We start from the raw sequence: 17284 nt of genomic DNA on the forward strand, positions 1-17284 counted from the left end.
GCTACTATTCTTATCGGTTACATGAGCTATTTCAGTGTGCGAGTCTCGCATTTAACGGCTTCCAGGTAAACAGAAAACTAAGTGATTGACGATCACAATTTTTCATAGATAAAATAATTACACTTTTCTAATATTCATTCTACAGCAAGCACATTGAATTTCATGATTATATGTACGCGTAGTGTCTTTTCCTTTGGACATATTCAAAAGTACCGACACCATGCAGAAAACGCAGCTGTTTATCACATGTGAATTGAAGCTGTAAGGGGAAGAACGAACTCATGAGATCATGTGCACTGGGACTGTATGCGCAGTCAGTGGCACTGAGTTAAAATGTCTGCTGGCCCGCTATTCGAATTCATGGTCCCGTGCTTAGCAGGCAGTTGTGTTAGCCACTGATGATGTCGTGTGACTAGGGCCTCCCGTCGGGTAGACCTATCGCCTGGTGCAAGTCTTTCAATTTGACGCCACTTCGGCGACTTGCGCGTCGATGACGATGAAATGATGATGATTAGGACAACACAACACCCAGTCCCCGAGCGGAGAAAATCTCCGACCCAGCCGTGAGTCGAACCCGGGCCCTTAGGAACAACAGTCTGTCGCGCTGACCACTCAGCTACCGGAGGCGGACGTGTCAGCCTCTGCACCACCCGGACACAGTGTTTACAGCAGTTGTCTAGACTATCTCAGTATTCCCCGAGGCTAACCGATGTTCCCACTCAACGCCACCTTTCCCTTGTCGCTGTCCGTTTGCTCCACGCTCACTAATTTGCAATTTCTGCAGAAGGTCAAGTGTGATTCTGCATTCACACTGAAGTTGACGGACTCATAGCCCGTCAAAGCGACTCAATTATTTAAATGGATGGTTTCTGTTCTTTTGGACGCGCGTGAAAGAAGTGATACATATAATGTGCAGAAAGTCCCAATGTTGCTGACACCATGACTTCCTTCCCTTTCTCGCCCTCAGACTTCAATTTAATTCCGTAACAGTATATGCTCTTTCACACTCGGAAAGGGCTCTACTCGCAAAATTGATGGCTTTGACCTCCTGCTAATTATCTAGTGTGTCTATTTGAAATAAACACGCTCCAAGTTCAGTTAAGACCCATTCATCACCAAATAGAATCCTCATTCATATCCAGGTGGTGCACTATATCAGAATTACCAACAAACATTTAAATTCTTGAAATACTTCAGCATACTTTGTTCTTTTGCGGAAAATTTAATAAATGATCATTATTCAATAGGTGGTTGAGAACAAATTCTCTCTGGCCTATAAATGATTTCATCTGTCATTCAGTTGTAGGATAAGGCAAATTTTTTATTGTGTCTAAATTTTCGAATCAGGTTCAGTTCATATTGGTGACATGCTATGCCCCAGAAATTTATTTTGGTTTTCATCCAATTCTGATTTCGTTAAATAGGGATTCAGTAAATCAGTAAATTTTTGAAAAACTTTTCCAAGTATCTCAAGATATTACTTCCATGTTTCTGTTGCTTAATAGCAGCAGTTGCATTCCGAAATAACTTACAACGAAGCGTGCAGTACAGATCAATCTATCACCACAGACGCGAATATCGCTGCCACATCTATTGTGTTCATACATAAGAGATAATTCGAATCTGACCTAGAGCCTGGACAAGAAACCAGCCATCTGTTACCGGAGACAAGTCTCTTGCTCCCACAGTCGTTGTTTTCGCCAACTTACATCCAAACATACACGTTCCAACCTAACCTAGACCTTCAGTTACGCTACAGTCCACACTGTCACCACAACCACGCTATCACATTCTTTGCCTTCAGCTACTCACAACGAAACTACCGGTGGGGGGGGGGGGGGGGGGGAGGAGGGGGGTCAGTGGGGTCAGTGAAGTGAATGAAAAGAAGAGAAGGATTTTTCTGGTCAGAGGAGTATAAGGTAATATCAGCATCAGTGGAAAATGGTATAACGGAAACGATATTCGTCATGAACAGGACGCCAGGGCAGAGAGTGAGTTACTGTAAACAGTTCAGCGATAGCGTCGTTGTCATCAGAATCCACAGTAAACCAACAGCAACAATGACGGTTGAGGTGTACATGCCGACGTCGCAAGCGAGGATTGAAGAGATAGAAAAAATATATGAGGATACATAAAGGGAGATGATAATACAACAGTCACGGGGAACTGGACTGCGGCTGTAGGGGACGGAGCAGAAGAAAAAGTTTCGGGAGAATTTGGGCTTGATAGTAGGAATGAGAGAGAGGAAAGTCTCACTGATTTCTACAATAAATTTCAGCTAGTAGTAGCGAATACTCTGTTCAAGAATCATGAGAGAAGGAGGCATACTTAGCAAAGGCTGGGAGATACGGAAAGATTTCACTTAGACTACATCATGGTCAGGCAGAGATTCCGAAATCAGATATTGAATTGTAAAGCGTACCCAGAAGCAGATCTAGACTCAGATCACAATTTAGAAGCGATGAGAATCAGTTTAAGTTCAAGAGACTAGTCAGGATGTGATGAGGAATAATTGTCTGATAACGTGATAAAGAAGAAACACGAATCGATGTAGAACATATAGCGGATCAAATATTAGAATCGGAATTTAAGAAAGCTTTGGCAGACTGAAGACCGAATAAGACAGGAGCAACGAGGACATAAAAACCAGACGAGGACAGGCAAAAAGTGTATTTCTGGCCAAGAGAAGCCTACTAGTATCAAACTTAAGCCTTGATCTGAGGAAGGAATTTCTGAGAATGCCCGTTTGGAGCACAGTATTCTATCGTAGTGAAACACGGACTGTGGAAAAACAGGCGAGGAAGAGAACAGAAGCATATGAGATGTGATGTAACAGAAGAATATTCAAAATTAGTTGGACTGGTAAGGTAAGGAATGAGGAGGTTTACCAGAGAAAAAAATTATTGTGAGTTGTCGAAACCAACGACTCTGAGAGCTAAAAACGTGTCTGTGGTGACACTCTGATCTGTAGCTTAGCCTGTGTTCTAGCTTAGTCTGGAATGCGACAGTTTGGTAGTGACTTGGCGAAGCCAACGAATATGACAGCGCCGGCCGCAGTGGCCGAGCGGCTCTAGGCGCTTTAGTCTGGAACCGCGAGACCGCTACGGTCGCAGGTTCGAATCCTGCCTCGGGCTTGGATTTGTGTGATGTCCTTAAGTTAGTTAGGTTTAAGTAGTTCTAAGTTCTAGGGGACTGATGACCTCAGATGTTAAGTCCCATAGTGCTCAGAGCCATTTGAAACATTTGAATGTGACAGCAAAATATGTGGCTGTGGTAGAAAACTGATCTGTGGCATATCCCGAACTCTACGTTAGATTCGAGTGCAATGGTATGGGTGCGAGCTGGCGCAACTAACAGATTTAATAGCCAACAACTTGCGTGTGGTGACGCAGTGCGCAGTAGCGTACCGTAACCAGAGATGTAGGTTAATTTTGAGTGCAAAGGTAAATTAACGAAGCCAGTGGATGTGGTAGAGAAAAACACGTCTTTGGTGACGGACTGATTTGTATCGTGGCATATCCTGTAGGTTAGTTTGTAACATAGCAATTTGGTTGTGAGTTGGCGATTCCAACGTGCCTGAGGGGAAAGACTGAACTGCAGCTTTGCACGAGGTCTCAGTTTGGTAGCTATGCATTAGTTTGTTTGTTAGTAGGCGAAGCCAACGGATGCGATAATGAAAAACATGGCTGTATGACAGAATGACCTGAAGCGTAACATGAGGTCTAGGTTAGGTTGGAATTCAGCAGTTTGCTTATGAGTTGCCGAAGCCAACGAATGAAACAGCAGATAACGTTACTGTGGCGACGGACTGGTTTGTATCGTAGCCTCTGGCGTGGGTTAGTTTTGGAGGCAAAAGGTGGGTTGTGTGTTGGCCGAGCCAACGAATGTGATAGCGATAAGCGTATTTGTAGTAACGGAATGATCTGAAACGTTGCCTCAGGTCGAGGTTAGGTTGCAATGCAGCAGTTTGGTTGTTGATTTGCCGAAGCCATAGAATGTGAAATCAAAAATCATGTGTGTGATGACATGGGGCTGTGGCGTAACACGAGGTCTAGGGTAGCTAGAAATGCAACAGTTTGGTTGAGTTGACGAAGGCCCTTATTGTGGTAGCGACAGATGTGTCTGTGGTGTAATGTACCCCGAGATCTATGATAGCTCGGACTGCAAGAATATAGATGTGAGTTGGCAAAGTCAACAAATGTAATAGTGACAAAGTTGTTGCTGGTGGGAGATTGCTCTGTAGGATAGACCGAGGTCCAGCTTGTGTTGGAATACAATGGTATGTTTGTAAGATAGCGAAACCTACTTGCGTGATTGCGAAAAACTTGTGTGTGGTAACAGCACTGGTTCTAGGTACTAGTGGCATTTAGATGTAAAATAGGATTTACCCATATCTCTGTTATATACTTCTCCAATGTGAAAGGTACTATAAGCAATTACATCCCTACTATTAAATGTCTCAAGCGCGGGAACTTCTTTTACCTTATCACCATTATAATGTACTACTGCAATAGTTAACCAACCATTACCACACAGCGCAGCATCAACTTTGGTAATGGTAGAATTCACTACACATCCACAAAACACAGACGGACCCTGCAATATAACTTGGGCACCAACGGCATTAGCTGTAGTAATCTCCAAATCTCCAGTCTTGTAAACAGCGACAGCAACAGCACAGCCTTTGCGCTGGCATATGGGGCGGGGAGGGGGGGGGGGGGAGGGGGTGGGGGAATGGGGGGCACCCTTCCCATGGATACTACACATTGATCTTGCCAAACGCCGTGAGGCTTAGTATACTATACTATGATTTTGTAGCGTACCCTATTGGAATGCAACAGTCTGGTTGGGAATTGGAGAAGCCAACCAACATGGTAGCGAACAACATCTGTGGTGAGAGCCTGTCTGTAGTGTCTCCCAAGCTCTAGGTTAGCTTGGAATGCAACACTTAGGTAGTGTGCTGCCGAGGGCATCGGTTGCTGTACCGAAAAACGGGTCACCAGTGACAGATTGACTTCTCGTGGCCTTTGATGTACGTTACTATGAAATGCGACTGTTTGGTTGTGAGATATCTAAGCCAACGGACGTGACAGCGAAAAATGTGTCTGTAATGACAGATTGGGCTGTAAGGTAAGCCGAAATCTAGGAAAGGTTGAAATCCAGCAGTTTGGTGTTGAGTTGGCGATTCCATTAAATGTCATAACGAAAAACCGTTGCGACAGACTTCTATTGTAGGATATGTAGCGTAGTTCTAGCTATAGGTGAAGTAGGGGAGCTACAGCTTGGCTGTGAGTCTTCGAAGTCGACGAATGTGACCGCGCAAAGCGCGTCTGCGGTGAGAGCTTGATCCCTACCGTAGCCGAAGGTCTGGGATAGGTTAAAATGCAACCGCGAAGTTGTGGGTTGGCGAAGTCAACATATGTGGTAGTGAAAAATACGTCTGTAGCCGTATTGGTCTCTATCGTAGTCTGAGAACGCTACAGTTGCGTTAGGTGTGGGCGAAGCTTACGAATGTGACAGCGCAAAATTTGTCTGTGGCGACAGACTTTCGTCTTGTGTACGCTGAGGCCTAGGTGGGTTTGACCGCAACTAATGTGATAGCGATTAACGTGTCTGTGATGGGAGATTGGTCTGTAAGGTACTGAAAGGCCTAGGTAAGTTTGCAACGGAACAGTATGATTGTGAACTCGCAAGACAACGAATGTGATAGCGAAAAACGCTTCTCTGGTGACACACTGATCTGTAAAGTAGCCCGAGGTCTACGTTAGTTCGGACGCCAAGAGTATGGTTGTGACTTGGGAGAAAAGCAACGAATGTGATAGCGAAAAACGAGTCTGCGGTGACAGACTGATACATAGCATAACCCGAGGTCTAGGTTAGATTGGAACGCAATGGCATGATTATGAGTTGGCGAAGCCAACGAATGTCACAGCGAAAAGCGTGTCTAAGGATACAGACTGCCCTGTAGCGTAGCCTGCGCTTTAGATTAGCTCGGAATGCAACAGTTTGGTTGTGAGTTGGCGTAACCAACGAAAGTGATGGCAAAAGATGTGAATGTTGTTACACATTGAACTCCAGTGTATCTGGACGTCTAGGTTAGTTTAGAATGCAATGGTTATGTTGAGAGATTGTGAAACCAAAATGTATGGTAGAGAAAATCGTGTTTGTGGCTACAGACTGGTCCTTTGGCGTAGCCTGGGGTTTGGGTTGGATTGGAATGAAACAGATTTGTCTGAGTTGGCGAAGCCAACGGATTTGACAGCGGAAAACATGTCTATAGTGACAGCATATTCCAAGGTCAAGCGTACTTTTGAATCCAAACATTTTGTTATGTGTTGACAACTTACACAATGTAGTAGCATAAACGTGTCTGTGGTGACAAACTAATCTGTAATGTATGCTGAGGCTTAAGATAGTTGCGACTGCAACAGTACAGTTGTGAGTTGGAGAAGGTCAAGAAATGTGGAATCGAAAAACGTGTCTCTGCTGATGTCTGATCTGTAGCATAACCCGTGGCCTATGTTTATTTGGAATGCAACTGCATCTTGTCACAATAAGCTTTCGAACCAACGAATGTGATAGCGAAAAATGTATCTGTGGTGACAGACTGATAGCTATCGTCGCTTTTGGTGTAGCTTAGTTCTGAATGATGGTTCAAATGGCTCGGAGCACTATGGGACAACTTCTGAGGTCATCAGTCCCCTAGAACTTAGAACTACATAAACCTAACTAACTTAAGGACATCATACACATCCATGCCCGAGGCAGGATTCGAACCTGTGACGTAGCGGTCGCGCGGTTCCAGACTGTAGCACCTAGAACCGCTCGGCCACTCCGGCCGGCTGTTCGGAATGCAATAGTTCGTTTGCGAGTTGGCGATGATAACGTATGTGACAGCGAAAGACCTGTCTGTGGTTACTGACCAATTTGTAGCTATGTCCGAAGTCTAAGGTAGGTTGGAATGCAACAGTATGTTTGTGAGTTGGAAAAAGGCAAGGAATGTGATAACTAAGAACGTATTTGTGCCGATAATCTGATACGTAGCATAGCCAGAATTCTATGTTTGCTTGGTATGCACAGGCTGGTTGTGAGTTGGCGAACTTTGTGATAACGAGAAACGTTTCTGTCGTAATAGACTGGTTTGCAATGTAGCCCGTGTTCTAGGTTAGGATGGACTGCAACCGTTTGTCTGTGAATTGGCAAAGCCAACGAATGTTATAGCGAAATACGTGTCTATAGTGACACATTAATTTGTAGCATAGCCTGAGGTCTATATATATATATATATATATTTTTTTTTGTGAGTTGGCGAAGTCAAGGAATGTTGTAGGGAAAAACGTGTCTGTGGTGACGGACATTCGCAGTGTAGCTCTAAGTCTAGATTAGTTTGCAATTCAATGGCATGGTTGTGAGTTGACAAAGGCGACGAATGTGTTGGCGTAAAAGATGTCTTTGGTTAGAGACGGCTGTAGCGCAGCCTGACGTTTAAGTTGGGTTAGAACGCGGTAGTTTGGTCTGAGTTGATGAAGCGAACGAATATGATAGTGAAAAACGTGTTTGTTGTGACAGAGTGGTGTTTAGCGTAGCCCAGTATCTAAGCAGGGATGGAATTCATTTTTTTTTTTGTTGAGGCGGCATTCTACTGTTGGTCTATTGAGGTAACAGTGATACACACAAGTTGATGCTGTCGCTGATGCTTTCCTGGAAAAACCATCTGCCTCTAAACTTACTTGCATCTGAGTTAAGGGATGACAAACAGTGGACTGAATGATCGGTTGAGATGGACCTGCAACGAGGTACGATTTAATGGTAGACTGATGATGAATGCTAGTGAGAGAGAGAGATGTTTCTGCAGGTCATTTAACCACTTTTTCCGTTGTTCTGTCAGGATGCATCAGTTGTGTGACATAGTCTGCGTTCGACTCGTATACAACCGCGTGTTCTGTGTGTGACTTACAAAATTGTCTACTAGTGATCGTTAACAGCAGATCTCTTGGTCATCAGAGGACTTCCATTTCATGTGTGATGAAACGTGACCATCCCGTTTCGACACATTCCTCTAAACAAACGAAGATTTATGATACGTACTCGATTCTCCTGTCGCATCTTGGGTATAAAATCGATACTTCAGTTTCATAACTAAGGTGATTTTAAGTTAGTGACAGGTGTTTGTGAGACACTGCAGTCCCCGTGTATACATCTGCTTGATGTCCAGTTTACGCCGGCTGGATTGGCCGAGCGGTTCTTGGCGCTTCAGTCTGGAATCGCGCGACCGCTACGGTCGCAGGTTCGAATCCTGCCTCGGGCATGGATGTGTGTGGTGTCCTTAGGTTAGTTAGGTTTAATTAGTTCTAAGTTCTAGGGGACTTATGACCACAGATGTTAAGTCCCATAGTGCTCAGAGCCATTTGAACCATTTTTTGTCCAGTTTACGGAGTTAGTGACGGCATGACGTGTAATTTCACATGTCAAAAGCCGCTGCTATGCTTTTATCTGTTTCCTTGTAAGAGGTATTCTCGGCTATTAACGAACATTCCATAGGAGTGATGCAAACATACTATAATTTCCGAACCGTGATCGGATGTGAACAGTGGAAACTATACACCTCTGGAAAGCTGCATTGTGCATGTATCACACAGAATCGACGTTTTAAGGAAGTAGTTTTTTTTTTCATTTTGCAGTTTGTCATCATAGTTTATCGTGGAGAAAGAGGGATGTATGTTAAGGGCTGGAAATATATTTATTACATTGGAATATTAACAGCGTTGCATTCCACATGACTCAACGATCTAACATTATAGCCTGTTTAATTGCAGAACCGTGTAGCCTTAGGAGTGCATGTGTTTATGTTATCTCTTACCAATCCCTTCTTGGTACTGATCCCAGATACTAGAATAACACTTCAGAATTTATAGCGCAGTTGATTTACGTAAAACGCTTTGAGCTCTGTCCATCTGAAATCACCCGTCTCTTGTTCTTCTTAACCATCTTCTGTTGCATCACAACACTTTCATATCTACTCCTATTCTCTGATAAGGGGTGCTAACCTCCTCGACATGCGCGCATCTGGAGAAATCTTGTGGACTTGGATGGGTGCAGAACAGCAGACACGGGCTCGGCACGCTGTATTCCTTCACGAGACGCAGAAGGTAGTGGTCTACTTCTGGTCAGTTTCAGATGAAATTGGTAACAGTGCTGCAGGGCGGGTTGGTCGAAGACAACGCAAGGAGACCTTTCAGTCTCTAACTTTATCCTAAGAATGCGAAAATGCCCTGTGACTTCCATCCACATAGAGAAAGATCGCAAATTACGAGATACGCTCGAAGTTTTAGAAATCTGTAGATCGCTGTCTGGTATACTTTCATGTATATGATCAGGAATTAACAATGAATAGTCATCAATCTACATTCGTAGTGGTACTCGCAAAGTACAGGAGCGACGGTTTAGCGATGAAACAGAATCTGGAAGTATACTGCTGTGTCACTGGTCGGTGTTGAAATTACGATAAAATTGCTAAAATTGTTCGCACCATAAACTGTGATGCTTATAATTACAGTATATCGATGGTGTCTTTTGCACCCCATCTGTCCATTGGTACACAGTTGATTACCACATATGACTGACTGCCATCGCTTGTTTGAGATGGAGAACGAGTCTTGGTGGAGGGGTAACACCTGCAGATGGCTAGCACCGAAAGAATGATCGCGTATATTACTGCAGTATGAGGAATCGATCGAAACGGAACTCAGAGCCATCAGCTGTTCCATCACTGTAACAAAAGAGCTTAAATGTAGAGGCCGTCAATCCCCTTCAGACAGCAGTCTGGCAACGCTCCACAACGCCGCAAAACTCTTCTAGTTTCCTTATGTTGTGACTGTCTTTTATTTCAGTCATTCAATGTGAGTGTGTGTGTGTGCGTTGTGGGGGCAGTAGCAATAACACGATTTACAGAGAGGCAATGGATCGCAATGTGTTACTGTCAGTTTAGAATCTGACACAGACCTAGAAGACGTGGCGGAAGAAGCAAAGTGTATGGCAATGTTCAAAGCATGTTACAGCACAAAGAAACAATGTTTCAAACAACGTCACAGGGCCACTGAGAGCCTCTCGTGTGACTAATAGTCTGTGATATGTGGTCTTCCTCCTCCTACAGTACAGGCGTTGACACTTTGCACTGGTCTGTGCAATGGATCAATACCTGCATATTTAATAGGATCGCCGCATATGCTCGATGCCAGCACACATATGGTATTTATTTTTGATGTATCAAAAGAGAGGGATGCAGCAAAAATCTTATCGTGTTCTCTATCGGATGAAGTTAGCGGAGCTTTTATAATTCGTAATTTTTCTCTGTTAGATGGTACAGACTAATAATGACAGAATGTTGGGGTGATAGACGTAAATGGACCCTGAGGGACGTGGATCTGCTTCAGACTGCAGTATGTGTATGACGCTGAGACTTCCTAATTTTCACTATAAGAAACACCACTGCAGCTGTTCATACTGACTTTTATACCACCTCGTGTTGCAGGAGCAGGCTTCATTTGGTGCTGATCTTACACATCGTACACTGTTGGCAGAGCTGCGACAACACGTTCCCATTTCCACCTAATGGTTAAAACACGGTCCTGCCGCACTAACTCAGCTTAGCCTGTTTCTACTCGGGTTGCAGAATGTGTTAAAATAGCTCTCCCCGACTTCTGCTCAGTTCCGACTTAAACTGGAACGATCAGCTGCAGGGATGGCAGGGTGGAGTCTGAGGCTCGGTTACAAGATGTATGGGGTCTATCTAAAACCACGTTGGAATTTTTACAGTAACAGATCGGTTCGGAAAAGGTGACTTGTTTCGAGATATGAGAGCGCCACGAATAGGATTCACTAGTGGCTGTAATTATTAAAATACTTCTCCATAGCATCAATGCAGTATGAGGTTGAATAGAAAAACCTTATTCCCTATCGCAGACAGCATTCCTACTGTAGGACCATTTTCGAATATTTGAGATTTACTTTCTTGAATAAACATTATTCAGCAGAGTTCTCTGATGCCTGCATCAATTACAATGGAATCCTTTTTATTAATTATCCATTTACATTACATTTAATATTTCTGTTTGTTTATTAATTCGCAAGTCTAGCCAATACATAGACTATATGACTGCAGACCACAGCCGCAGCTTATTATTTGTAGCGAGTTAGCTGCCCGACATGAAAGCAGACATGTGCGGCGCGACCCTACGACATTATCGAGCAATGCTTTTAAAGAGCAGCCGTGCATTACCCGATTACCAAAGGTACAAGTAACTGAAGGCAAAGTCTCAGCTGGTGTGCTCCCATGGGCTGGTTTGACAGCAACAACTCAGCGAAATATTCACTAGCCCTTATCACATTGATTCAAGAATGACGAGACATTAAGTGGCATTTCAGTGTACTTGCAAAAATTTGTGCTCAAAATTTAAATTCCGTGAACTTTTGGGTGACACCTCGTATATCTGCAGACCACACGGTGTGCCTAAGTCTACTTGTGGACATAGCATTATAATGTCTTCACTCAGGGACCATCGCCAAGTAGTTAGTGGGATGAATGACTTTCAGTAAGGCTCCGTACGAGCTGTTCATTCCTGTGATGTTCTCGCCTCACGAGACGTATGTCAAAGGAAGTAATATGTTGCTCGGTTTTTCTGCAAATTTTAGCAATAACCCTCTGTGTAACCTAGTGCAATTTGCAGAAAATCTCTTTAACGTTTTCGCGCTTACTAAACGAATGCGTCACGAAAAGCACCTCTCTTCGTTGGCTCTTGTCTACGTTTTCTATTAATCCGGCACCAGAAGGTTCACAGGTTGACGAGTAACACGCAAGAGTCGATCGAATGGATGTTTTTGAAAGCCAACTCTTTCGGAGATCGAAGTCGTTTCCGTACGATTGTACCACAGAATCTTAGCCTGACATCCGGTTATCCTATATTTATCGCCAATAGTGGAATCGAAAACTAAAGGATTTCTTCGACGGTTTAATTGCAATACGTTACCTTCACAGTCTCTTAAGGTACTGCAGAAATCACTTCTACTTCTACCGAGTTAAATTTGCTAGGAAGTCAGGCTTCTACCGATAAATGTGGTCCCGTTCTGGAAAAGCTCTTGATTTGATTACTGTATGGCAGTGCGAGACTGTATCGGATGTCTTCCTGACGTCAACAAAAACGCAGTCAAACTGGGCGCCCTTGTCTACAGCTCTCTGGACCTCATGAACGAACGGAGCGAATTTAGATACGTACTGAGTGTCTCACGAGCAGTGGTCAACATCCAGGGATATAACAGGAACGATCATTCGAAGCAGAAAGAATCTCATTAATATGAACTATAAAATACATACCTTAAGATATACGAGTATTTCTTCATCTTGGATGCTACGAAACAAACTACGTCTTCTGCAAGGGTACTTTGTGCCCACCTTTTGAGAATACTGTAATTTAGTGAGTAACTTTATATTCTAAAATTTTGAAACAAATATTACTGTTTTAATGAATTCTTCAACCGCCATTTTTTAAATTTTTTAGTTAAATTGAACCCGAAAAGTTAAGTCTTAATAGTAAACGTCACTTTCCCCAGTTAATGTCATATCCAGCGTTTTCAGGTTCAGTACCTTACTTATGAATCAGTATCTCTTTAAAAAGTATGTCCTTAATATAAGCCAACAGCAATGACGGAATTTCGTTTATTTTTTTTTCTTTTTAGGGTGGACATCACCTCCCCCATAATGGTTTTATGAAAACGCATTGGTATTGCTAGGTACAGGTATAGGAAGCCATGTTTAATAGACCTTTTTGCTAGTAATGATCAATCCTATTGTAGCTGTTCACCTACTTTGTTTCTCTCTTCGTTGATCTCCCTCGGTGTCGACGTACTGCGTTGCTACACTGGCTGAAAAATGGGGTTTGCTATTTGGACGCTGACTGCTGTAAATAATGTAGCCGACACGTGCACAGTAGCGTTTCACTGTGTTTTACTTTAACTTTGCACAACCCCCCAATAACACACAGTTATGTATGTATGGCCAGTGCACTGTTGTTTAAATTTCCCATAAGCCTCATTAATAGTTTGCAGGCGAATCTCCACATACAGCTACAATAGTTTTCTGTTGAACATCTACAAGCAGTAAAAACATAACCACATAGTTTACAGTCCTTCAAACAAATTGAACAGTGACTGTCATTGCTTTAACACACAGCCAATTGGTGTAACACTTATTTCAATGTTAAGTTGGTACATTGTTGTCGTTCTAAGCAACACAGGTTCCTCGTCTGCAACTCGGCCATGGACTGACTGTCTCGTGACCAAAACTTGGGCCCTTATATGTCACACGGTAATAGGTACTGAAACTACACAGTGTTTAAAATTAAATTTACAGAAGTTGCAATTAAAACTTAACTCATTCGATAAACTGAATACATCTAAAAATTGCTTCTTTTTAACAGTTGCTTCTACTGCAATATTTAAGCTGAATTACTTGTTTAAATGATGAAATTAACAAATATAGTTACGCAAAAACTACTTTTGACAAAACTGTTAATTACTTTGGAATTAATTAAGGGCTGGCTTCGCTAACATGTTTCCAACTAGAGCCAAATAGATACCTTAAGATTACTAGTATTTCGTCTTCCAAATATTTATAATTAGCACAGAATTTGTATTTGTTTATACGAGAACAATAGAATTTTAGTACGAAACAATTTCTAATTTCACCCTATAATGAAAGATACTAACTAGGAATAGTCAAAATTAATTAGAAAATCAATTACGTACATAAAACGGAGCACTAAATTAGATCTGGTGTCATAGTATTTAAAACTGAGGGCCAGCCCTTCTCTTTTAAGAAAATGCAGATTGTATTCACGTATGCTAAGGGTAAATATTTAAAAGTAACAAAACGAATTTAAGGAGGCAGATGGCAAAACAAGAGGGGAATTAAAATTATCCCATCTTGCTTCGTCACACTGTCACATATCTCTGAATACTGACCATTCCTCCTGGGACACCCTGCTCATTGGAACTTTGTTCTCGATTTTTTTTCCACAAGGAATAGGAATAGGGGAATCTTAATTTTACTTTAAAGTCGCACATCTCAGATTTGGCTATGTTTGGAAGAGACAATGATTCAGTGGTGGGTGTTTCGATAACTACGGGCTTCACTGGAAGATCCATGGCATCAAGCGCCAAACTCGTATGGGAAGACAGAAATTAGGATTTCAAAACGCTAGTAAATAAGCTGCAGATTCTTCAAATTTATATACTTAAAGAAAAAATAGCAAAAAAAAGTGTTCCTGTGACAAGCGCTGTGTTATATTACGAGGGTCACTCCAAAAGATATGCACACTATTTTTTTTAATCCATCTTTTATTCTACATGTTTGAAAGTTTTACAGTGTGTAGATGGATCCTTTAGGAACAATGTTTTCATTTCTCCACATAATTTCCATTCTTCTCAACTGCCTTACGCCATCTTGGAACCAGCGCCTGTATACCCGCACGGTAAAATTCTGGACCAACCTGTTGGAGACACTGTTTAGCAGCGTGCACAAGGGAATCAACATCTTCAAACCTTGTTCCATGAAGAGAGTCTTTCAGTTTCCCAAAGAGATGATAGCCACATGGAGCCAGGTCAGGACTGTAAGGCGGGTGTTTCAGTGTTGTCCATCCGAGTTTTGTGAGCCACTGTCAACATCCTGGGAACCCACGTGGCACAAACCTTTTTTAACGCCAACACTTTCAGTATTCTGTAAACACTTCCTTCCCCTGTCCCAACGAAGCGTGACAATTCGTTCACTGTGATGCGTCTGCCAGCAGTCACCAATTCGTTAACTCTCTGCACATTGTCTGGAGTGTGTGCAGTACGAGGCCTGCCGCTGCGAGGACAATCCTCAATATTGCCGTGCCCGCTTTCATCATGTAATCTGCTTGCCCACCGATTAACTGTACTGCGATCGACAGCAGCATCTCCATACGCCTTTTTCAACCTCTTGTGGATGTTTTCCACTGTCTCGTTTTCACAGCACAGGAATTCTATGACAGCGCTTTGCTCTGACGAACGTCAAGTGTAGTAGCCATCTTGAAGACATGCTGTGACGGCGCCACTCACGGGAACACTTTGAACTAAGTTTGAAAACAAGCGGGAAGGATGTATCTACCTTCACACACCCGGTTTCACAAGAGGAATTTGTAGAACGAAACGGACCGTCGTTCCCAATTAACGTGTACAACAATCGCCCAATGTCTGCAGGCAGTAGTGCAACTGTGTCTGCTCACAACAGAAGAGAAGTAGAATCACTTTCACCACGTGTCGATGAGCAAACATTTATTCTGGCACATTCAGTTTTGTCACTGTCCAACGAAGAGTCACCGGTATTAGATCCACGTGCGACACAACACCAAACACGAACTTCTTACGAGCCTTTAAGTCAGCGTTTTTCTCAAATATTAGATACACTTATAACTACAGAGAATTTCCTCTCCCATAGATTAATTTTCTCAGCTAATCTATAGAGAGTAAATTTGGGCACATACTGAATCGTGCCTTGACTTTTCTCCGCAGTCTCCAGTCGCAGAAGAAAAACCAACATTAGCACGTCATATTTCTTAACCTGTCAGTAGATGGAGTTATGTGCGTGATCTTTTGAATACTGTGTGTACACTACATGATCAAAAGTATTCGGACAGCCGTACGTAACGCGGAATTGATCTTTAGATACCACCAGAGGCTGGGTTTCCGCTGTTAGCAGACAAGCAGTAACAGCAGAACAGGTCAGCCGGAAGACCCCAGTGAGTTGGTCATTGGGTGTCATGTGGTTGACAAAGCCAACTGGGGCATTCCAACCACTCTAAAGCTGTCCGAGTCGACTGTTGGTGGTATGGCAGTGAAGTGGAAACGCGAAGGAACGACCAGAGCTAAACCGAGAACACGCAGACCTCGTGTACTGACGATCGAGCAGCGCGGAGCGTGGCTGTTATAAAGTCGCACGAAAACAGCGGAACAAATCACTCGTGAGGTAGTAAGTCCTACCTGCAATCCAGCTAGCACAGGGGCTGTGCATACTGTCTTAATAAGAATTGCGTACGATGGTCAAGAAGCTCCTCATACGCCACACATACCTGTAATCGGTGCTAAGCAACGCTCGACGTGGTGCAAACAGCGGTGCCACTGGACCGTGGACGACTGGAAACAAGTGAATTGGAGTCATGAACTGCGCTGTGCCCCGTGGCAACCCGACGGGAGGGGTTGGGTTTGGTGAATGCCTAGAGAACTTTAGCTTCTACCTTACGTTGTGAAGTACGGAGGAGCTGGTGTTACGCTACGAGCGTGCTTTTGTCGGTTAGGGTGCGGTCTCTTTATTGCGGTTAAAAAACGCTCAAATCTACAGCATTATGGATTCCGTACAGCAGAGGAAAAGTTGCGAGCCGATTATTGTGTCAGCGTGACAAAGCACCGTGTCATTAAGCAGTATGTGTGTCGTGAAATGAACTGGCCTGCGCAAAGTCCCGAGCGCCTTGGAGATGGGTCAGAACGTCAACTCCTCTCCAGACCCGGGCGTAGAGGAATGGGCTGCCATTCCTACACAGTCATTCAGACACCTCACTGGAGTTCGACCCGTCATGGGTGGGATGCATACGCCCTCTACCAATGACTACTAACAGGCGTCCCGATACTTTTGACCAACCTTAGAGTGAGTCTCAAGATGTAGGAATGTACAGTACAATTAACTGAAACACACCTTGATACTAAATGAAGGCCAATTAACTGAACTACTAAAATTATAGTGAACATAGTCTTCATTGGTCGCCTAGAATGGTAACTTATCTGTATAATTAACAGAATGACAATGCTCATTATTACTCGACAAATTTCCTCAAAACAAGATACCGGCAGGTGACTGTACTGTCAGGAAACATCGTAAACCTCTGTTCGACTGTAGCCGTTAAATCATCAGAACCTGAACAGCTGAGGATCAGTTTCTTCAACATTTCCAGCAAATTTACTTTAGCACATTTACTTTTCCCATTGCTCATTATAAAGTCAATGAGATTAGACCTATGTGCAATTAAGATATAAACGAAACAGGACATTGTCGAAACACACATCGTGTCAGCAACGAGAGGAGGCGGAGTTGCCACCTTTCATACCATTGGGTACACTTTTCATTGTACGTTGGATTTTAGTTCTATTATTTCGTATGATGTGGTGTCTCGAATAAAAATCCAACGATGAAAAACACTCCGAATGAAAGTGGCTTACT

The 17284-nt window shown here is 43.2% G+C and overlaps 1 protein-coding gene across 1 annotated transcript in view; it reads right to left on the minus strand.

The window, feature by feature from the left end:
- LOC124545531 (cortactin-binding protein 2-like) overlaps positions 1–17284 on the minus strand; it is a 113264-nt gene that overhangs the window by 64906 nt on the left and 31074 nt on the right. The window lies entirely within an intron of this gene.

The sequence above is a fragment of the Schistocerca americana genome, chromosome 8 (assembly GCF_021461395.2).
Source record: "Schistocerca americana isolate TAMUIC-IGC-003095 chromosome 8, iqSchAmer2.1, whole genome shotgun sequence".
In the NCBI taxonomy this organism is placed as follows: Eukaryota; Metazoa; Arthropoda; class Insecta; order Orthoptera; family Acrididae; genus Schistocerca; species Schistocerca americana.